The sequence below is a fragment of the Myotis daubentonii genome, chromosome 4 (genome assembly GCF_963259705.1).
Source record: "Myotis daubentonii chromosome 4, mMyoDau2.1, whole genome shotgun sequence".
NCBI classification, from domain to species: Eukaryota; Metazoa; Chordata; class Mammalia; order Chiroptera; family Vespertilionidae; genus Myotis; species Myotis daubentonii.
In genome coordinates this window covers 56860429-56883719 of record NC_081843.1, presented here as the reverse complement: position 1 = coordinate 56883719, position 23291 = coordinate 56860429, and the positions used below count along the sequence as shown (strand labels likewise).

General features: G+C 40.4%; 1 long non-coding RNA gene across 2 annotated transcripts in view; it reads left to right on the top strand.

The window, feature by feature from the left end:
* The first annotated feature begins 239 nt into the window (after positions 1 to 239).
* Positions 240 to 23291, top strand: part of LOC132233379 (uncharacterized) — a 111563-nt gene continuing 88511 nt past the window's right edge. For both annotated transcript variants that reach the window (XR_009452610.1, XR_009452609.1), the window contains exon 1: positions 240 to 1080. This is a non-coding gene — a long non-coding RNA (uncharacterized LOC132233379). The remainder of the gene's footprint in view (positions 1081 to 23291) is intronic.

The following is a 23291-nucleotide window of genomic DNA, read 5'->3' as shown; positions in this document are numbered from 1 at the left end:
TACTATGGGGGTATAGATAAAATAAAATTGGGTAGGTCATTGATGAAGCTGATTAATGGGTATGTTGAGAGCTATTATATAATACTCTCTATTTCAGTATATGTTTGGAATGTTCTATAAAAATACTTTAAGACAGCAATCATACATATAAATATACTATTGGACAAATAAATATACAATATACTATTGGATAAGTGGGCAGGTCTCAGAGAGTTTCCCTGCAGTTGTTGACTCAACAGTGTAAATAGGCAGGGAAATAATGTGGGAAGCCCAGAGTTCAATGTGAGGACCCCCTGTTAGCAAATGGCCGCGAGACTTATTATTCATAAAATTTGGGTCCTCGATTGACCCTAGGAAGTCCATCTCAGCAGGTAAATTCCTTCCAGGGGTTCACATCAAATGCATCTTTCTTCTCCTGGCCCACAACTACTCAGCGAATTAAAAAGAGGCACCTTCCCCCAGGTGGAGGCTGCCCCAGGCCAACTTGGTAAAGCTTGGTGGGCAGAGTGTGGTTTCAGTGCCTACTTCTCCCTCGGCTCAGGGCCTGTCTTTAATGATTCGCCTGCAGCAGATGAATGAGATATTACTCTGGTTTAGGTTGCTGAATTTTTTTATTTTTATTTTTTGCCAAGATCACATCCTTTTAAACTTGAGAGTTGCGATGGTTAATTTTATGTGTCAACTCAACTGGATCATGGCGTGCCCAGTTATTTGGCTGAACATGATTTCAAGGTGTGTCTGTGATTGTTTCTGGGTGAGATTAGCATTTGAATCTGTAGGATAAGTAAAGCAGATTGTCTTCCCTAATGTAGAAGGAAGAATTCTCTCTTTCTCTCTCCCCCCGCCCCCCTTTTCCCTCTCCCTCTCCCTCTCTGTCTGGGTAACTGAACTAGGACATCAATGTTCTGTTGCTCTCAGACTGGACCTACATCATCATGGATGCTCCTGGGAGAGCTTGGCAAGCAGAGCACTAGCTGCTTCTCAGGCCTTCAGACTGGGAATGGAACTACACCAATCGGCTCTCCTGGGACTTCAGCTTGCAGATCGCAGGTTGTGGGACTTCTCAGCCTTCCTAATCATGTGAGTACATTCCTTATAATAAATCATTTATATATATATATATATAATCTTGGTTTCTTCCAGTCTTCCCATTCTCTTTGTTTCAGGCCACATGTCTACATGTACCTCAGTGTGCCTAAGGCTCCTCTGGAAATTCCACATAGTCATAGCCATCATGGGAGGGATGTTTTCTAAGGGAGGGTCAAGGAGCATAATTTTTTATTTAATCACTTTAGAAATAGATCATATTCTGAAAACTATTAAGAGTTTCTACACATTTTAAATTAAGAGATTTGAAACTATTAAAGAAAGAATACAGATTTCATAAAAACTTTATTTATATATGTGATTTATTCATCCATTTATTGAGTGCCGGGTACTGAGCTAAGTGCTATGGAGAAAACAGAGAAGTTTAAGATATTGTCCATGCAATCAAGGTTCTTACAGCTTAATAACAAACATAGGCAAAAATAAACATATTGTGATACAATATACAGTGGCCTAATAAGCAAGTTCCAAGTGCTACAGCAGTTCAGATAAAGGAACGATCTCTTCTTGTAGTAGGACCTAGGAAAGTCTGATGGAAGTGACTTTTGAACTAAGATTGAAGAAGAAGAATGAACTGGGTGACAATGCGATGGGGAAAGAATTGCAAAGCACAGACAGTATTGGGGGTGGGTATTTGGTCTGATTTAACTGAAGCATAGGTTATAATTATGAAAATGATAATGAGAAAAACTATTTACTGAGTACCTACTATGTGCATGCATTGTTTCTAATCTACAAACCCTATAAGATAGGCATCATTATTTGCTTTACAGATGAAAAGATCTTCATCTCAGAGAAGTTAAGTAACTTGCCCACAGTTACTTAGCTGTGAAGTGGTCTGTGCTGAGAGTCAAATGGGGTTCTAGTCGACTCACAAGCCAGTGTTCTTTCTACTGTTCTACTACTATCCTGAACTTGTGTATGTGGAGGAGAAAATGAGGAATATTTCAATTATGCAATGGATTGTGTAGGGTAACAGAGAGAAGGCAGAGGCACAAAAAGCATATGCTTGGGTTGAAAATGACCTGTTAGAGGGTGTTTCTCTGGCAAAGGAATGCTCATAGCTAAGTGACACTATAAAAAAGAATGATGATGACAATAAGTAGGTGTCATTTACTGAATGTCAAAAATAGGCCAAAAATTATATAATCTCTGATGCTTACAACTATATGAAGCATATGTGACTTGTTACCTGATGTAGTGGAAAGAGCAGAAGTATAAAGCCAAACAGAACTGGGTTCTCTTCCCCTTTCTAGTTATTGAGCTCTAGGCAGGTTCTTTACTATTTATGAGCCTCCGCATCCTCCACTATAAAATGGGCTATATGCATATGTCATAGAGTTCTTGTGCGTGTTAGGAAAAGAATTTTAAACAACTTAGAGTGCATTTTGTAATAAAAGCAGAAGAATTAGGTAATAAAAATAAAATTCTAATATAGAGGCAAGGGTATCTCTGAGCATGTCTAAATGAAAAACATAATAGTATGAGAATATGAATAATCATAGTATCAAAATTGAACCTACCTTAATAAAGGTTTTTCTTTCCTTTACAAAAAGAATTATGTGCGAGAACAGGCAACTGAGGATATGAGTGTAAATTTAAATAGTCTAATAGTGTTTATAGTAGTATATATAACAGAAAAATATACCTAAAATTATTGCTTGTAGAATCTCTTGAAAAAATACAGCTCATTCTTATTTATATTGAAATATGCTTTTGCATTCATTGTATTAATGCAGCACTGTCTGGATTTTTAATGACAGTTTTTAATTCTTTTTAAGAAAAAATTCAGTACACCAAAAGTAGGTCATGCTGTGCATAGATTTCTTTTCCTAGCTTGATGTGTGCTTACATAGTAGGTTGAAAATTGAATCCTCTGAATGAAAAATGGATGATTCTGACATTTATTTTGAACATCAGAAATATTATAAACTTATTTATTGAAAGTCTTGCTGTGGTTGTTTTGAATGTAATATTCTTGCAAAAAAAAAACCAAAACAACATCCCAAACCCCACCTGTCTAGAAAGCTTTGTTTTTAATAGACTCTTCTAACTGAGACTCTTGTGTGGAAACCTCCCAGAGGGAAATCCTGTAATCGGTGGAAGCAGGGCAGGTGTACAGCATGCCAGATAATTTCACCTTACTTAAGCCTTAGCCCCTAATGCTTTCATTGATCTTTTACCCTATCCTGGGACACTGGACCTCGATGAACTTATCAAGAAAAACCAAACAAACAAAAAAACCATGTGGAACAACTTTTAAGCATATACAATTGGCAGAGTCTTTAGAATGTATTTATATTAATCTCATAAAGCTTCAAATAACTACGTACTCCTGGAACATATTGTGAAGAACCCTACTGAACTATCAAGTTACCATATTTGTAAAGCAGGGGGGAGGCGGGGCGGGGGGAAGACCAAAATTGCAGAAGTATTTTTTCAAAAGGGTTATTTTCAGGACACTAGGCATAGTGTTGAAAAATAAGTACATCCTACAAAACATTTCCTCAGTCTTTCCCTGGAGCAACCTATGACAAGGTATAGTTTCAAAGGTTGAATAAATGCTTGCAATAAACTGGTTAGTCTATCCTTGCCCTGCAATCTAAAGCTGGCTAATTTGATTCAACATGGACACATATAAATGGTACAATATCATTTATTGCTGTTGGATTCATTGTTCTTTTTAAAAAATATATTTTATTAATTTTTGCATAGAGGAAGGGAGAGGAATAGAGAGTTAGAAACATCGATGAGAGAGAAACATCGATCAGCTGTCTCCTGCACACTACCTACTGGGTATGTGCCCACAACCAAGGTACATGCCCTTGACCGGAATTGAACCTGGGACCCTTGAGTCCTCAGGCCGACGCTGTATCCACTGAGCCAAACCGGTTAGGGCTGTGGTTGGCAAACTGCATCTCTCGAGCCACATGCGGCTCTCTGGCCCCTTGAGTGTGGGTCTTCCTAAGCCTTAGGAGTATCCTAATTAAGTTAATAACAATATACCTACCTATATAGTTTAAGTTTAAAAAATTTGGCTCTCAAAAGAAATTTCAGTCATTGTACTGTTGATATTTAGCTCTGTTGACTAATGAGTTTGCCGACCACTGGGTTAGGGCATTGGATTCACTGTTCTTATGTTAGTATTCAGGTATTTCCAAGTCTTTAAAAATATCTATACATCTTAACCATGGAGACATATGAACAAGAGAAAATGTGAAAAGTATTTCATGTGTGATCAGGTTTTTTACCTACAAAACTATAAGCTTATTATTGCCTGACCACACACTCAAAGAAGAATTGTTGTATTAAAAGGAAACAACACTTTCCAAGAGATATATGCTGCCTATTTAAGATTTTTAAAGGGAAGGACAAATAAAATCAACTTTCAAGCTAGAAGTACTTGATGTTTACATAATTTTTCTTATTAAGTAACAACAAACTAGCTGAGTAACAAAGACATTAAATGCCCATCAATGCTGCTGTTATTTGGTGTTATTAAAACTACTATATTGCTATTCAATTTGCTATTCTGCACAAAGCAAATTGATGTATACTGAAAATGTGTGTGTTAGCTACTTTCACACTCACAAGCAAATTCACACTATGATAGAGTTAACCAATTTCCAACAAATAAGATAGTGTCCTTTAAAATATTCAACAAATTTAACTCATCAATAGCTTATGTGCTTTTCAAAGGTGTCAAATATTTTTATTATGAGGAAAATTGAAGATCCCCACACTTATATTATGGTGATATGGGTTAGTAGCTTTTGAGTGAGAAGATACTTTGAAAGATATCAGACACCATCGAAGTCTAATAGAAAAACTGAAGAATTTATAAAAACATAAATTTGATAGTATGTTCATTTGAAGGGTATACTTGTAGGTGGATACTAATTAGTTAGAATTTGGGAAAAGTAGCTGTAGAACTCCAATATCAAGGATGAAGAATAGCTAAGTCATAGCTTTCCAACGATCAATTTTAAATGAATTAATGGGGAAAATTACACTTTGGGAGATTTGAAATTAATAGCAAACAATGGCTTGTTGGTTTTGAGGGAGAATTGTGTTATAGGTCCTTGGTGTTTCATTGAAAAAGGTTTAAGCACAGCCAGTGTGGCTCAATGATTGAGCATTGACCCATGAATCAGGAGGTCACCATTCAATTCCCAGGAAAGGCACATGCCCAAGTGTCAGGCTCGATCCCCAGTGGGGGAAGTGCAGGAGACAGCCGATCAATGATTCTCTCTCATTGTTGATGTTTCTCTCTCTCTCTCTCTCTCTCTCTCTCTCTCTCTCTCTCTCTCTCTCTCTCTCTCTCTTCCTCTGAAATCAGTAAAAACATAAGTTAAAAAAAAAAGGTTTCGTGTTGGGCATAGGATGATGAACGGACTGGGTGTGTACAGGTATGTTGCGATAAGGTTGAAGTGATATGAGTCACCTGAGGGGAAAGAAAATAAGACTATAAACTCCTGACTCCATTTTCCTTTTCATTTCCTTGACCAAGCCAGAGTTACTTCACTTTCATTCCCAAGCTGATTTGGTTTTTACAAGCTGATGAGTTAAATTTGTTGAAAAATTTAAAGGACACTATCTTATTTGTTGGAAATTGGTTAACTCTATCCCAATGTGAATTTGCTTGTGAGTGTGACTTGGTTCTTTATTTTGCACCATGATCCTATGTACTCTTGTATATGCTGTTTTCCAATTAGTACAGAAAAATAAAGAACTGTGCTCTAGATGTGAGAAGAGTTAGGAAATTCAGAAGGTGATGTATATCACCTGTGCTTTTTTGAATGTTGAAGTGTGGAGGGAAGGAAAACTGTGTAATGGTATGATAAGAATTTGTCCTTTTGTTGGTAATCCAGAAAAGTTTTAGGCATGGCTATGTAGAATTCTGATGTGTAAGTGAGTTTGCAGGCTATGTAACTTACTAGTTTAAAAAAGGGGATCTGGAGTAAGAATGCTTCAGTTCAGATCTAGTCTGCCTCTTAATAATTGTGTGACCTAGAACATGTTACTTGACCTCTAATATGTCTCAATTTTACAACATGGAGTTGTTTGAAGACTCAGTGACGTAATCCATATAAAGCAATTGTGATAGTAGTGTCTGGGACTTAGAAAAGGCTCAACTAACATTAGTCATTGTTTTTATTATTCTTTCTCCTTAGTGAGAAATAACTAAAATGGCAATGTCAGGTGTTTTTTTTATTTGCATAAAACTGCTCTTTGGCCCACTAGCATTAATTTTTGATACATCTAACCAGTGGCTGTTCATGTACATTAAATCATTACTGTGAGTGGATAAAAATCTGATTTCAGACATTGATCTAGTGAGTAAGTCTGTTCATTTAAAGCTGTGAAACATTCCCTACACAGTTTGTAGCTAGAATCATCAGAATCAGAACATATTCTTAGAAAAAGCACAGCTCCCTTCCACATATTCCTAAACCCTGAACTCCCAGGAACTTTGCATTTTAACTCCTGATGATATCCAAAGACAGGGAAAAGATTAGCTACTTTCCCCATGCCTTTTAGAGTGGAGTCATTATACCACAAACAACAACAATTACTCAGAAATGAGGGACAACATTTTGGAAATTATAACAATTTGTTGGTTTTTTTTTAAATTGTGGTGAATCAGAGCCAATATTCTTGGTCAAGCTTGAGATAATTTCTGAAGTATTACGCTGTAGAGAAAGCAAATATTGATTGAAACAAAGAATAGAGCTTCAGGAAATTCTGCAGTGATTAGTTTTCATACTTTCTATTTAAACAATGGAATAAGTATCATTAAAGTTAATTAGCAGTCAATACATTCTATGCAATACATCCCAATTGATTATGCACCCAACAATGAATTGTCTAATTACATAAGTGCAAACTGTCCTCCATTAACATTAATGCCCATTCAACCTATCTATTTACATTTTATACAGTGTGTCATATAGTAATTATTGTATTAACCATTCATTAATTATACTGATTGTATTAGTCATGAATTAATTATTAATCATTCTCAAACAATGGAATGTTAAAATTCTTGAACAGCTTGAATAGCCCTTATGTACAACTCACAGTCAGTCATTCACTATGAATTTGGGCAATGAATCTTTTGAAGATGGGCTTACTGAAGTCCATACATTTTAGGTGTCTTTCTTTATGCCAAGTAGAGTTTATCAGTGGCCAGAGATGACAACAGTTTTCTGTGCAGTTATAGCATTACAGAGTCATACACCCAATTTGCATGCAATTCGCTTTTATGTCAAATCCTTCCAGAGGATATGGAGCTTAGCAACCTTTTGGTGTGGATGACCTAGAAGTTGGCAGAGGAATGTGGTACAGACATCATAGTTTGGGTTAACAAGCCCTTTGCAGTGGCTCTTATTGATTACTTTCATTTGCCAAATTGCTTGTTTGAGGCATGTCTTGTACTGAGGCAAGGATGGAGAGATAAAGACACATTTATCTCATGCAAAAAAACTCAATTAAATGGTACAAATTGGGGGGCAGAGAGCACAGAAGTAATTAAAATCCTCAGGTGATCCTTAGGTTTCAGCTTATTCCTCTTCCAAATCTTTTGCAGAGCCACAAAGATAAAATGAAAGGGATTGACTTATATGTCACCATGACCTTTCTGTCTACACACTGACAAAGAAGATAATGAACAGTGAAAATGAGAAAGAGTAGGCAGCAGAAGGGAAAAAAACAAACAAAACAAGGCTCAAGTACATTGGGCTTAGTGTTATCATGAGCTGACTGCTTTTGAATAATCTCTTTCCAAATTAGAGGAGGGTGATATGTCCAATTTTTATTTCTGAAAAACTAAGCACACCCCTCATGCCCTAAAACGCACATAATCCACACCCTTCTAAAGTGACCCGATTACCTTACGCAGAATTTTTTTCCATTAGTAAAGGAGCATTCATTGCTTTTGGGCAAGGAGGCAGACATGACGAGAGAATGTGGTCTGGTACCGGGTTATAAAATGTAGCTGTGCCTTTGTTTTTTAAGACACACTGAGCAAACCCTCTTGCCTAAAGTGACAGAATCAGGAGACTCCAGACAAACATTTTGGGGAAGATAGAACAAATGGTTCCTATCCAAGGTACTAAACATTTCCCTTCCAAAGTCAATGTTAAAATCTGGGTTAGTGTAATGCAGAGGTAGAGACTCTGAAACAACGAGAAGAATAGAGAATAGAGATGATGTTGTTGAGGGTTCTTGTTTTTCATATTCCCTCTAACTCATTTATGAGGGCTGCATTTTTGTAAAGTGCCTCTTGTGAAACTGTGTGTGGGATGCGTTGTGTGTGGATGGTGTTTGTTATCGACATGCATGTGGGTGAGTAGTGGCTGATGATGTGTGTGGGTGTGGCGGTTGGTGGTGTATGTGCTGGTTGTTGTGGTGTGTGAGCGTGGTGGTTCTTGTGTGTACGTGGGAGGGGCTGTTGTTGCTGGGTGTGTGTGTTTGGTGGGAAGTGTGCATTTAGCTTCTGTCCAGGAAGGGTCCTGAATTAACATTTGGTCATGTGAACACATGAATCTTTTGCATCCTTAGTTTATGGGGGAGCACAGATCAATGCTGAGATGCTATTTGCTTCCAAGTCTTTTGCTAACCAGTGCCTGTGCCTGGAGATTCTAATGTGAGTCCCAAGTCCTGAGCCTCCTCCAAAAGCAGCCCCACCTTGAACTCTTATTGTTGGGGACTGCCTAATTGAAAATCTTTTCGATCTGCTCTAGCAAGAGAGAGTGAATGAATGAGAGTGGAGTGAGTGGGGGAGAAAATGAGAGGGAGAGGGAGAGAGGTTAGGGAGAGACACAGAACGAGAGAGATCTCTGCTTTTGAGCTCTGTGCAGCCCTGGCATCCCTCGCACATTTTGGCTTTTGTCCTGGGGGACTCTCCTTGGCCAGGGGAGTAATAAGGGTCACAGGGCTCACAGACTATCTCTGGAGGCCTTTCCTGATTATTTTCAACTTCTATAAATTAACCACGGACCAAGGAAATACAGTGCTGGGGGCATCACAAACCAGCAAAGAACAACCTTTGAACCAACCCCAACGTGGAGGAAATTAATCTTTTCAACTCTTCACCAAAAAGTCCTGCAACAACTTAAACCCCTGATTTGTACTAAGCCACAGTATCCCCCTTTGGACTCATAATCAGCTTTCCTTCCTTTGATAACAAATGTTTAAATAAGCAAGTGGAAAAGGGGAGGATTTCCCCATGTTTCATAATCTGGTTTGTTCACAAGGTGACTTCACTTTAACAATTACAATGGCCAGAGAAAAATTATTGCTTCTTTGATTCTGCAACTTTGTTTTGTCCTGGGAGGTCTATCCATTAAAAAAAAAAATCAATGTCATTGGCTTTGGAGGAAACATGAGTGGTGGGCGTGCTGCTGCCGAGTCTCAGGGCTGTCTGAGCCACGCCTCTGCCCCCGTCATGGAGGCATCCTGACTTCAGCACCTGGCTCTGAGCAGACCATCGCAGCGGCTCAAATGCTTGCAGAAGTCAGGGCGATGTTGTAAATGGGGGGAGCAATTATGTGTATGACAGTAGGCAGTCTTGGGACTGTGTAAAACTCCCTTAGAAAGGAGGCAATTGCTACATGTCCCAGCTAATTGTTGCCATGAGGGAAGGCAGCCGTGCACTGTGGGAACTGCTCTTAAATGAGCTCACGTTCAGTTAAACTTGTGAATGGGTCACCTGAAGAAAAGTATTAGGGGATCCTCTGCTATTAAAATCTCTCCCAGGGGAGCATATTAATTTGCTATGGCTGCCATAATAGAATATTTCAGATTGGCTGGCTTAACCAACAGAAATTTAGCTTCTCACAGTTCAGGAGGCTGAGAGCCCAAGAACAAGGTGCTGACAGGTTTGTTTCCTCTGAGGCCTCTCTCCTTGGCTTGCAGACGGCCATCTTCTCACTGGGTCCTCACATGATCTCTTCTCTGTGCTTAGTATCCCTGGCGCTCAAACTTCCCTTTGCGTGTCCAAATGTCTTCTTACTATACGAACATCAGTCATCCTGGATCAGGGCCCACTCTAGTGGTCTCATTTTAGCGTAATCGCCTCTTTAAAGGCCCTGTCTTCAGATACGGTCACACTTGGAGATACTGGGGTTAGGACTTCGATATATGAATTGGGGGGAGGGGGACAATTCAACCCAAGATGAGGCGGCACAGTCTGGGTTCTGCCTCCCGTTCTCCTCATTCAGACCAGTAGACAAGTGTATATTATAGACAAGGAAGGAACAACTCCAGCATCACAGATGCAGTGATTTAATTAATGGTTTAAGCTTGTCCCTAGGCAAGAATCCCCAAAGAAAGTCATGATTAAATATAGATTATAAAGGCTTGCTAAAGAGAGTATGGAAATACTTGACTCCTGCAACAGAATCAACTGTTTTTATCATTGTGTTATTCCTTTCTAAAGATGGCATTGTCCGTAAATAGTTAGTAATTGATACCTCAGTGCCTTCCAGCATTTGTTACCAAGCACAGCTCCCAGTCTCTAAGACAAAGCATCTGTGGTGAGAAATGCTGGTTTATGCTCTCTGTCTGTGTGTTGCAACAGTCTTGAAGTCGATAAATGCTTAGCCTTTCATAGAGCAGCTCCCACGCTGATGATGAGAACAACCACACAGACTGCTTTTTCCAGTAAGTAAAGATGAGTTTATCTCCTGTGAAAAAAGAAGCATAGTACAAAGTGAATATCCTAAGGATATGCTTGCAACTCTTCACTTAAGAAAAACTGCACATGCTTTTTGGTGGATGGGATGAAAACCAACAATATTGATCTGTTAATTTAAGCATTTGGCACAGAATGTTCTTGCTTCACATTTCTGTAACTTCACTTGGTTGCTGATGAATCAAGTTGCTGCAATCCTATGGGTAGAACATTAAAATATAGTACTATATCTGGCGTCACAGGAAATAGAGCCTTCTGGAAAACATAGACACCTGCGAGTGAATACTTGGCCTAAGCTATCCTCATCAATTTCTCCACGTGGGAATTTGAAATTAGGTCTCAGAAGCTTTAGTGCTTCCCTAGTGAATGTGAGGGGTGAGAATAACAGGGCTTTGGTGGGAGAGGGGGTTGCATATTTGGGCCATCCCCAGGCAGAGAAAGCCTGTCTGCAGAGGAAAAGAATAAAGGAGGCAAACAGAGAAGTGGAAATGGGAGCATCTTACTTTCCAGCGCAATTGTAGAGTAATCACAATTCCTAACTCCCAATTCCGTGTTTCCTTCCCTGGCACTGCACAGGTGTGTTTCCTACCCTTTGGGTTCAATAAACTATCCATCTATCTTTCTAGTAAACACCACTATTTGCTTATAAGAGGTTGGCACATTCTGTTTCTTACTGTCAAAATAAATTCCAGACCAAGAAAAGTAATCAAATAATTGTGAAAATTATCATCATCCAATTCTGAATAATCGTTTCAAATATTCCAGTTTCTTTCTTTCTAGGACATTCCCTTTATAGTCCATTGTAATATTTTCTGTCAGTTTGTATTCTCTACAAGTTTTGAAGAAGCAAATATTATCATTTTTCCTTCATGGTTATATAACTATTTTTTGTTATATAACTTTTGATCAGATTTTTCATAGTTTGAAAGATTTATTTCTGAAATTTGGGAGCAACTGTGCTAATATTCATGTTATACTGTTTAACACACAGCTGGTCCATAGGAGAGCCTCAATAAGTAGCTGTGGAAAATGTATTTTGACTTCTTTTCTAAGTCCTTCTGGTGGCAGTTGAAGCTTTGTGTTGTTACGTAAAACACTCTGCCCTGGTTCTAGGCGGGTATTGACCCTGTGCTGCGAAATGATTATGTTAGAATTGGTGCAAGGACCCTATTAACTGCCTGGCTTCAGATACTGTCAATACGTTCAAATTTCTTGTCTCTTACTTACTCGCCTGCTGTGGAAGATTGCCAGATGGTCCAGTCCAGAGAGTTCAGGGCTGGATAAAGATGCATTTTGGGGGGTAAGAGGTGGGATGAGGTGCTGTTTACTTACTGGTACATTTTGGATCTGAATTGCTTCTCAATAATCACTCAGTATCTAGTTTGTTGGTTAATCAGGGCCAGGCCTAAAGTTGACTGGCTATCATCGTTGGCAGGTGTCAAGCCCAGGGGATGTTTAGCACCAGAAATGTCGTCTGCGGCTCGAGTCCTTTGGAAGAAAACACCCTTCAATTACTGTGACTTCAGCCCAGTCTTGCCTTCAGCCCCAGAAGCTGCTGCCTGGTAATCAGTGGTGCCTCCTTCAGGCGGCCTGCCTAGTCACTGCATGTGCTTTAGGCACAAGCCTAGCCTTCCTAAGGCAAATCTTTCGAACGCCTTTATTTGTCCTTTTTACAAAAGGAGGATATAACCTCGTTTTATATCATTAAAAGTGGTGGGCTTATAACAATGTGAACACATTTAACACGACTCAGCTTAAAAATGGTTAAGGTGTGTGTTTTCTTATGTGTGTGGTGGGTCGGGGGGGGGTGGTAAATGGTGACCGAAGGAGACGACTTGGGTGGTGAACACACAATACAATATACAGAAGATGTATTATAAAACTGTACACCTGAAACCTATCTAAATTTTATTAACCAATGTTTCCCCCAATGAATTCAATAAAAAAGATAGAGAAAAAAACATAGCAAAAAGTAATTCAAAATTTTAAAAATTGGTTAAGATGGCTAATTTTATGTTATATGAATTTTACCACAATCTTACCTAATAATAGACAAACATGGTAATTGACCATACCTTCCCTATGCCTCCCATTGGCTAATCAGCACAATATGCAAAATAACCGCCAACAAAGATGATGGTTAATTTGCAAACTAGGTTCCAAGCAGTGGAGTGAAGTCTGACGGCCTGGGGCCAGAGCAGTGAGGACACCCCGGCGCCAGGCGGAGCAGCGAGGCCTCATGGCCCGGGGTGGGCATAGCAGCGAGGCCTCACACCCTGGCGCCAGGCAGAACAGCGAGGCCTCATGGCCCCGGCACCAGGCATAGCAGTGAGGCCTCACACCCTGGCACCAGGCAGAGCAGCGAGGTCACATGGCCCCGGTGCCAGGCAGAGCAGTGAGTCCACACGCCCTGGCGCCAGGCAGGGCAGCGAGGCATCACGGCCCCAGGGCTGGCAGAGCAGCGAGGCCTCATGGCCCCAAGATTGGCTGAGCAGCGAGGCCTCAAAACCCCGGGGCCTGCTGAGCAGCAAAGCCTGAGGGCTCCAGGGCGGCTCCGGCCGGAGCCCAGCCAGAGCAAAGGCCTGGGTCCCGGGTGCCGGAGGAAAACCGGTGCCAGCAGCCAAGGGAAGGGAAGGCCTATTGCACGAATCTCTTCGTGCAACAGGACTCTAGTTAAAAATAAAATCATTAAATGAGGCTCATGATCTTATTCTTACCCATGGTTTGATGAAGCCATAGGTAAGTGCCTATGTAGGTAGGCTAAAGTGGTCTCATTGGTTTTAAACTTATATTAAATGTTTCCTTGAATTAGCACTATCCCACCATTCACCTTGAATGTTAAACATTCTCAAACATGTGGCAAATACCTCTGCCTTTCTCATGTCTGCTTCCTTCCATGAACACTTATAGAACATTTATGTATTGGGAAGCAGAGGGGCGAGAAGCGGGATTTGCTCTGTGCCCTGCAGACTGATTGGGATGTCTCACAAGCAAATACTGGGGCAAACATTGTAAGACAGATGTGTGTACGTGATGTTTATGAGAGGAGGATGGGTGTGAATAAGTTTCTTTTCTGGGTGGGGGCCCAGTGCAAGCAGGAAAGTGAAGAAGCTCTTATCACTGGCACCTTATTTCCTCTGTGATCTACAAAGTGAAGAGTCATCATGTAAAAGTGATAAGGAGAGCAATGGGGTCAGGGACTTATGAAGATATTTTGGAATAACTATGATGGAATTATGAGCGGGAGCAGAATAGAGACATAGGAGGAAATGCCAGGCTATCAGAAGGCAAGGTTGGGTAGCTTTCTCTCTCCAGGTGCTCTTAGCTACTTAGATGTGAGAGACACCTCTCCTGTTATTTCCATTCTGAACTGCTCACCAGCGCTTAGCTGCTCTCTGAATTTAAGCCTCAGCATAGACAGAATGTACCTGAGGCTGACACATTGACTTTTGTAAAAGACTAAACATTTTCTACCTGCAGGACTTCCAACAAATAAAAACAATGAGTTCAAGCATGTTTTTCCCAGAAACCAAACTTAAATGTAAATCCTTTTTAAAGTTGGTATGATAATTAGGTTGATCAACATGACCACAAAAACTGGACATATAATATAAACTAGCATTTATATTATATCATGTAGCTTTTCTCCTTGGAAGTAACATATTCTGCTTCTGCAAGCCTGAAGGTTCTTTTACAGCAAGACAGAAGGTGCCTAGTCTAACCCTACGCCCTCCCTATTCAGGTGAGAGGCAAGATTTCACAGCTTTCAACAAAGATCTCAGTATTCCCCTTTTAGTTTCCACTGACCAATTGTCATCCCAATGTTCTTCTTTCTGGAAAAGTCGCTCCCAGTCCTGATCTGTACTTGCGATGAGTACATTCCCAAGCGCAGATGTACGGGAGGAGTCAGCTTGATGGCCGGGTCAGCCTCTGGTGTGTGGCTTCCTGTGTGAGTCTGAGAGGCTTCATTTCGACACCTTGCTTCTCATGTGGTTTTCGACTCAACCTCAAATTTCAGCTGCAAATCCTTCTCGGCACTCCCCAGAAGTGAGGGACTTCCTGGCTTCTTCGCTGACCCTCTTCCCTGCTGCTCCTCACTGGCATCCGTTGGTACCACTGCTGTGTCCTGCCTAAGTCACTGCACGCAGTGGCAGGACTCCTTGGAGCCTCAGCTAGCCCTCACGTGGTTTCCCACAGAGCAAAATTAGTAAATATTTCGAAAGCAGTTTGCAAAGTATTGAGTCAGTTCTCAATCGGAACCCAACATCATTTCTTGCTTATTTCATCTCGACTTTGAGGACTGAGTGCCAGTTTTTAGATTTGGTCAGTCATTCTGTGAGTTCCACTTCCCTGCCTTCTGCTGACTAGGAGGTGCTCCTTAGGGTCCCAGTCAACATGTGTTTATCAAGGACCTACTCAAGCTTGTCATTTGATAAAGAGGCTGATAAATCACAGCACCTGTCATCAAAGGCACTCGCAGTTTGGTGAGAGACAAGCTAATAGCTAACATGTAGTAGCAATTTTCAAAATGTAGTATACGTTTAATCAGGTGGATAAAATGCAGATTCCTGAGCTCATTCTCAAAGAGATGTTCTCTACAGAGCTGCCAAAGAATCTGCATTTTTAATAAGCATGCAGGGATGGGCGGGCTGGGGACTAGTGGAGGTGAGTTTGATGCAGATGGTGTGAGAACCACACCGGGAAAAACACTGCCAGGCGATATGTAAGGGTTACAGCAAAGGTGTTTACTCCGGTGCTCTGGGAGCCAAGGAGGGGCTGGTTGACTCTGCAGAGGGAGTAGGAAGAGGGTGGGGAGGCCCTGGAAAGGAGTTTTAGTGGATGACTACACCATCTCCTCTCACATGACCTGTGAGTATGAAGTCATATAAACCTCCTTGTAGTTGTCTCTAAAACCTCGCCTAAAGTATTTTCTACTTGATCTATAGTGCACAGCCTTTTCTCTTATTTTTTTATCTTTTTTAGTGAACAAATTATACTATCTGCAACCTCATGGGTTTTATGCATTCCTTCCCATTTCTAGACATGCTGTAATTTAAGTAGTAGTTTCCTCTAAAACAGCTGTGGGCAAACTACAGCCCGCGGGCCGGATCCGGCCCGTTTGAAATGAATAAAACTATTGAAAAAAAAGACCGTACCCTTTTATGTAATGATGTTTACTTTGAATTTATATTAGTTCACACAAACACTTCATCCATGCTTTTGTTCCGGCCCTCCGGTCCAGTTTAAGAACCCATTGTGGCCCTCGAGTCAAAAAGTTTGCCCACCCCTGCTCTAAAACAAAGTTTCCTATTCTCAGCTCCTTATTGGGGTATTTCAATAACTTCATATGCTTTTTATGATTAGAGTTCAGTTCCTCAACTCTGAACTGAAAATATAACCCTTACCTCACCCAGATGTTGACTGTATTGTTTGCTTTTGTTGATTTGAAAGGAAGAGTTGGGGTTTTATTTCACAAAACTGGACTGCTAAGGAAATGTTCAACCAAGTACAAAACATTTTTCTTCCTAGAAATCTATTATCTTTAATGGGTATATTTTGCTCTTGGGGATATTGTCAGAGCAACCGATAAGTGTGTATGGAAGGCTATCACAGGATAACTTAGCACCTCTATGTTTGTGTCTTTGATTTTACACTTCGATGTAGAGAAAGTGCAAACTATATCACATGCAAATCTTTATGCAATTAGTCTCCTTAAGTCATCACTAAGAAACGAGAAACAATATCAAGCTGTGAAATAGTTTCCTTTTTTATAGTCAAGTATAATTTTCTCATATTGAAAATTATAACATGTTGTGTTACGTTGGCAGGGAGAAGAGATGTGTACAGATTGTGTCATCCTGCCCTGGCTGGTTTGGCTCATTGGATAGAGCGTTGGCCATGGGATTAAAGGGCCCTGGGTCTGATTCTGGCCAAGGGCACGTATATTGGTTGCAGACTCAGATCCCTGGCCCTGGTTAGGGCGTGTGGAAAGCAACCAATCATTGCTTCTCTCTCACATCGATGTTTCTTTCTCTCTGTCTCTCCCCCTCCCTTCCATTCTCTCTGAAAATCAATGGAAGGATTAACAACAACAAAAAGTTGTGTCATACATTTTATGAAAGAAGATGCTATGGACTGAACTGTGTTCCCTCCCAAATTCATATGTTGAAGCCCCGGCCCCCAATGTGACTATTTTTAGAGAAGGGGCTTTTAGGAGGCAATTAAGGTTAACAAGGTAACAGGGTGGGGTCCTAATCTGACATGATTGGTGGCCTTTTAAGAAGAGGAAGAGAAATAGATTTTCTCCAATGTAAGTGCACCAAGGAGAGACCATATGAGCTCACAGTGACAAGGCTACCATCTGCAAGCCCAGAAGCGAGTCCACACTAGAACCCAACCATGCCAATACCCTGATCTTGAACTTGTAACTTCCAGAAAAGGTGTTCTGGTTCTATGGTATTTGTTATGGCAGCATGAGAGTCTAGGAATATGGGTTCTATTTCTGATTCCACCACCCTTAGCTCTTGCGGCTCTAGAAGTTTTATGAGACCTCACTTTTCTTTCTGCAGAATGAGGTTGAAAGATTGACTTCTAAGCTCTTTTCCAATCTTTGAAATTTTTGATTCTAATTACATGAAATGAGTTGCTTTTCTATATATAAGGTCAAGCCTGAAGTAGCCTTCAAGGCCTTTTTTGCCTAACCTTTTCATCCAGTGGAAACTAAGGCCCCGGTAGAATTTTCCAATGTCACACATGTACTCCTGGCTGTGCCTGAAGTGCAGTCTCTTCTTTGTTTCTCTATTACACTGCTGAATCGTTTTCAACTATTAAAAAGGAATGTTTTCTGTCATGTACATATTTTATCAGGGAAATATTAATAAATTAGAAAATACTGAGCTTTTCAGAATGTTTTTTTAAGTGTATTGTGGCTTATGATGAAAATTTTCTGTAAATGTTGTCTTTTAAAGTTACCTATTATTGCATTTCTCTCTACATATAATAAATAATGCCAATATGCATATATAGTTTTTTTAAAAGATGTTCTTTCATAATACCACATGCATATGATAAATAATCAAATAGTACAGATGAGTTTTTGGTGAAAAGTAACAGTTTCTCACCCATATTTCTCCATTCCCAATTATTCTCCCTAAAGACAACATCTTTTAGCTGCTACTTCAAAAATTATTTTTGAAGATTGCCTTGATAACTTTAGATAATGTGCCTATTCCTGTACTCTTCCATAAATCAATAAACCACACCTATAGAATTCCTTTTATGAAAGGTGAGGTAATAACTCACTTCCATTACTCTCCCATCCCCATCTCCTATGCTAAAGTTTGATATTAATATTATTTTTAGTTTTTCTAAGCCTTTGTAATTTTTAAATAATAACATAAACTCATTTCGGGGGGGGGGGGTCAGACTTTTTTGATTCCTTGCTTTGTAAAACGAGTACATTTAAGTAGTAGGACCCCTCCTTTTTTTTCTCACTTTTCCTTTTCTATTTCTACCTCCTCCACCTATCAGTTGCACATTGGCTTTCACATGGTCAAGTTAACATTTACATTTCATTCTGCAACTACAAATGTCTTTTATGCTTGTATAGACTTTGACTCTAAATGTCAAAACCCAGAAAGACAATGTTTAATAGTTTGTTTTTAAACAATGATTTTGGACCATAGATACTCTGTACAAATGGGTTTTCTGCAAAAATGGAAATTTGCCACTGGAGCAATTTTGGATTAAAAATTACATTATTTGAATTATGATGCAAGACAAATATGCCATTATTCTCTTCTTTGCTTCTAAAAAGTGACAGCATAACATAAAATGTCAGATATGGTGTCATGTCATTTAAATAAGTTTTTAAAAATTTGTTTTAATTTTGATACAATTTAATGCCATATCTAATTAGAACTTTTAAAAGGTCTTGATTAGACACTGCATTAAATTGTGTTGCTTTAGAAGTCATGATAGTGACTCTTTACAACTGGTTTACTCATTGAATTCAGTAAAAATTCTACCTTTAATACGCTTCTGCCATGTGATGCTTAAAAATAATTCATGTAACTAAGTCAGAACATCACTCTAAATAATCTTTTGAATCACACCAAGAAAGTTTCATCAGTGTTAAAAGTGTAATTATGGTAGTTGGTTTGGGATAAAGTTAATGTCTTATCCTTAATAATCTCCCTTGCACTGATTACTACTCTGTCCAGTGAAGCTTGTAGGAGGTTCTAGTGCAGCCGTGGGCAAACTACAGCCTGCGGGCCGGATCCGGCCCGTTTGAAATGAATAAAACTAAAAAAAAAAAAAAAGACCGTACCCTTTTATGTAATGATGTTTACTTTGAATTTATATTAGTTCACACAAACACTCCATCCATGCTTTTGTTCTGGCCCTCCGGTCCAGTTTAAGAACCCATTGTGGCCCTCGAGTCAAAAAGTTTGCCCATCCCTGTTCTAGTGGGTCAAGGGTGTCAATATTTTTAATCATATTAACAACTCAGATACATTGTCTTTTTTGTGTGGTCATATTTTCAGTATGGTTGTTAGGGAGTTATTTGTGTAGCAGGGACTGCAAGTCTCTATGTCTTTTTGATGAAAATATGTTCTTGAGCTTTCTTGCCTACTTAGCATTTCATATCTTGCAGCCATAAATCCTGGAGCTAAGCTTAGCTCACATAGCTCTGTATATTTTCACTTCCCCAAGGGTAGTTATATCATTTCTGAGGTAGGAGGATCAATACGGAATAGGGTTCTCTAAGTAAGGGCAAACCAGCACCAAATATAGCACTGACACAGCAGTTGGTGGCTTCCTGTTTGTGATGTTCATCAAAGCTATAAAGCTGACTAATACCAGGATTTTAGCTCTGCAGAAGACTATGTGGTCAGAAAATATCTGAGACAGTCTTTGTACTTGCCCTGGTGTTTGAAGGTTTCTATTCTTACAATAAATTACAACGGAAATTCCCTTTTAAGGCCTTTAACTCCTGATTAAGTCACATTTATAATTATGACAAAATTTATTGTGAACTAATGTCAGTACCTTTCCATAGTTTCTACTAGATTAGGACTCCTGGAGGGCACTTTTATGCTTTTTCTTCTTTGTATCTCTTAGAGTGTATTGAAGGATGCTTCTCAGACATGAGAGAGTTGGCAAGGGCTTGCTTTCTGCCTGACACTGTGCTAATCAATTTGGATGCATTATTTTCTTTATCTCAGATAAACCCCATGAGGGAGGCACCCTTTAGTCATCTTTCATGGGTGAGTAATTTAAGAAAAGAAGAGAGATTAAGTCACTTGACTTGAGGCAAGTAGCTGGCTAAATGATAGAGCCAGAATTGGTCTGTGTGACTGAACTCTTCCAGAATATCTTAGAGTTGGAATCATAGTATGTAGCCTTTTCAGATTGACTTCTTTCACTTAGTAATATGCATTTAAGGTTCCATGTCATTTTATGACTTGACTAGAGGCCCAGTGTACGAATTTGTGCACCAGTGGGGTCCGGCTGGCCCGGCCTCAATCAGGGTGGATCAGGGCCCAGCCTGTTGGGAGGAGGAGATAGTGGGAGGTTGGCCGGCAGGCCCTGCCTCTGATTTGGGTGGGTGGGGGCCAATTGGGGGTGGGGCCGGCCATGGGGAGGGGCTGTGGGTGGTGGGCCAGCTGGCCCCGCCCCTGCATGGGGTGGGGGATGATTGGAGGTGGAGCTGGTTGGGGGGAGGGGCAGTGAGCCAATTGGGGTGGTGGGGGCCCTTTGTAGGTGAGGCTGGCTGTGGGGAGGGGCTGTGGGTGCTGGGCCAGCCACAGCCCCACCCCTAGATGGAGTGGGGGGACTGATTGAGGGCCAGCGGCCTGGGGGAGGGGCTAAAGGTGGTTGGCCGGCCGGTCCTGCCCCTGATTGGAGTGGGAGGGGCCAATCAGGGGCAGAGCTGGCTGGGGGGGCGGGGCGGGCGATTGGGGTGATGGGGGCCCATTGGGCTTGGGGCTGGCTGGGGGGAGGGTCCGCAGGTGGTTGACAGGTCAGCCCTGCCCCAGATCGGGGTGGGAGGGATAATCTGGGGGGAGGGGCTGTGGGCTGATCAGGGTGGTGGGAGCCCATTGAGGGTGGGGCTGGCTGGGTGGAGGGGCTGCAGGAGGTTGGCCAGCCTGCCCACCCCCTATTGGGGTGGGAGAGGCCAATCATGGGTGGTGCTGGCTGGAGGAGGGGCCATGGGAGGTTGGCCGGCTTGACCCCACCCCTAGATCGAGATGGTTTGATAGCTGCAGTGGGTATCATAGCGACCGGTCATTCTGGTCATTACAGCATTCTGGTCACTGGCTTTTTATATATATAGATAGATCATTTCATTTAAGTGGTGAATAATATTCTATTGTCTGGATGTATCAGTTTATTTATTCATTCACCTACCAAAGGACATCTTGGTTGTGGCCAGGTTTTGACAGTTATGAATAAAGTTTCTATAAACATTCATGTATAGGTTCTTCGTGTGTATAAGTTTCAACACCGTTGGGTAAAAACTAAGGAGCGCAATTGCCAGATCAAATGGTAAGAGTGTCTTTAGAAAGAAACCACCAAAGTGGCTAGAACCTTTTGTATTCCCACCAGCAATGAATGACAGTCCTGTTGCTTCACATCCTGGCCAGCATTTGGTATTATCACTGTTCCAGATTTGGGCCATTTTAATAGTTATGCAGCGGCATATCATTATTTTATTTTGTAGTTCTTTAATGATATATGTTGTTGGACATCTTTTCTTTTTGAGTGAGGTGTCTATTCAGGTTTTTGGCACATTTTAAAATATGATTGTTTTCTTTTTGTTGACTTGAAAGAGTTCTTTGCATATTTTAGATAACAGTCCTTTATTAAATGTCTTTTGCCAATATTTTCTTCTAGTCTGTGGTTTGTCTTTGCTTTCTCTTGACATTCTCTTTTGCAGGGTAGATATTTTTAATTTTAATGGAGTCTAATTTATCAGTTATTTCTTTCATGAGTCATGCCTTTGGTGTTGTATCTAAAAGGATATTGTTATACCCAAGTTCATTTAGGTCTTCTTCTATGTTACCATCTAGGAGTTTTATAGTTTTGTGGTTTATATATAGATCTGTGATTAATTTTGAGTTAAATTTTGTGAAGAGTATAAGGTCGGTGTCTAGATTCATTTTTTTTTAATTAAATCTTTATTGTTCAGATTATTACATTTGTTCCTCTTTTTTTTCCCCCCCATAACTCCCCTCCTCCCAGTTCCCGCCCCACCCTCCGCCCTCACTCCCCACCCACTGTCCTCATCCATAGGTGCACGATTTTTGTCCAGTCTCTTCCCACATCTCCCATACCCCTTTCCCCCCCAAGAATAGTCAGTCCATTCCCTTTCTATGTCCCTGATTCTATTATAATCAACAGTTCATTCTGTTCATCAGATTATTTATTCACTTGATTCTTAGATTCACTTGTTGATAGATGCATATTTGTTGTTCATAATTTGTATCTTTACCTTTTTCTTCCTCTTCCTCTTCTTAAAGGATACCTTTCAGCATTTCATATAATCCTGGTTTGGTGGTGATGAACTCCTTTAGCTTTTCCTTATCTGTGAAGCTCTTTATCTGACCTTCAATTCTGAATGATAGCTTTGCTGGATAAAGTAATCTTGGTTGTAGGTTCTTGGTATTCATCACTTTGAATATTTCTTGCCACTCCCTTCTGGCCTGCAAAGTTTCTGTTGAGAAATCAGCTGACAGTCGTATGGGTATTCCCTTGTAGGTAACTGAGTTTCTTTCTCTTGCTGTTTTTAAGATTCTTTCTTTATCTTTTGCTCTTGGCATTTTAATTATGATGTGTCTTGGTGTGGTCCTCTTTGGATTCCTTTTGTTTGGACCTGTAAGTCCATTTCTTTCACCAGGTGGGGGAAGTTTTCTGTCATTATTTCTTCAAATAGGTTTTCAATATCTTGCTCTCTCTCATCTTCTGGCACCCCTATAATTCTGATGTTGGTATGCTTGAAGCTGTCCCAGAGGCTCCTTACACTATCCTCGCATTTTTGGATTCTTTTTTCATTTTGCTTTTCCGGTTGGATGTTTTTTGCTTCCTCGCATTTCAAATCATTGACTTGATTCTTGCGCTCCTCTGGTCTGCTGTCGGGCGTCTGTATAATATTCGTTATTTCAGTCCGTGTATGCTTAATTTCTAGTTGGTTCCCCAATATAAGATCGAGGGTCTTATTAGTTTTCGTGTAGATCTCATTAAGTTTATCGGCAGCTTCTAAACAGTTCTTGAGAGACCTTAAAAGTGTGGTTCTGAACTCTATATCTTCCTTTGACAATTTTATCCTGTTTCTTTGTCTCCGCATTTTGTTATGCTTCCTTGGTGCACCCCCTAGTGGTCTTTGTTCGCAGTCTTATAGTTAAATCTTGATTGTTGTAGCTAATTCCAGGGAGGGTTTGACCTCCAGGCCAAGTGGCTATGAGAATCAGCTGTGTCAGCAGTG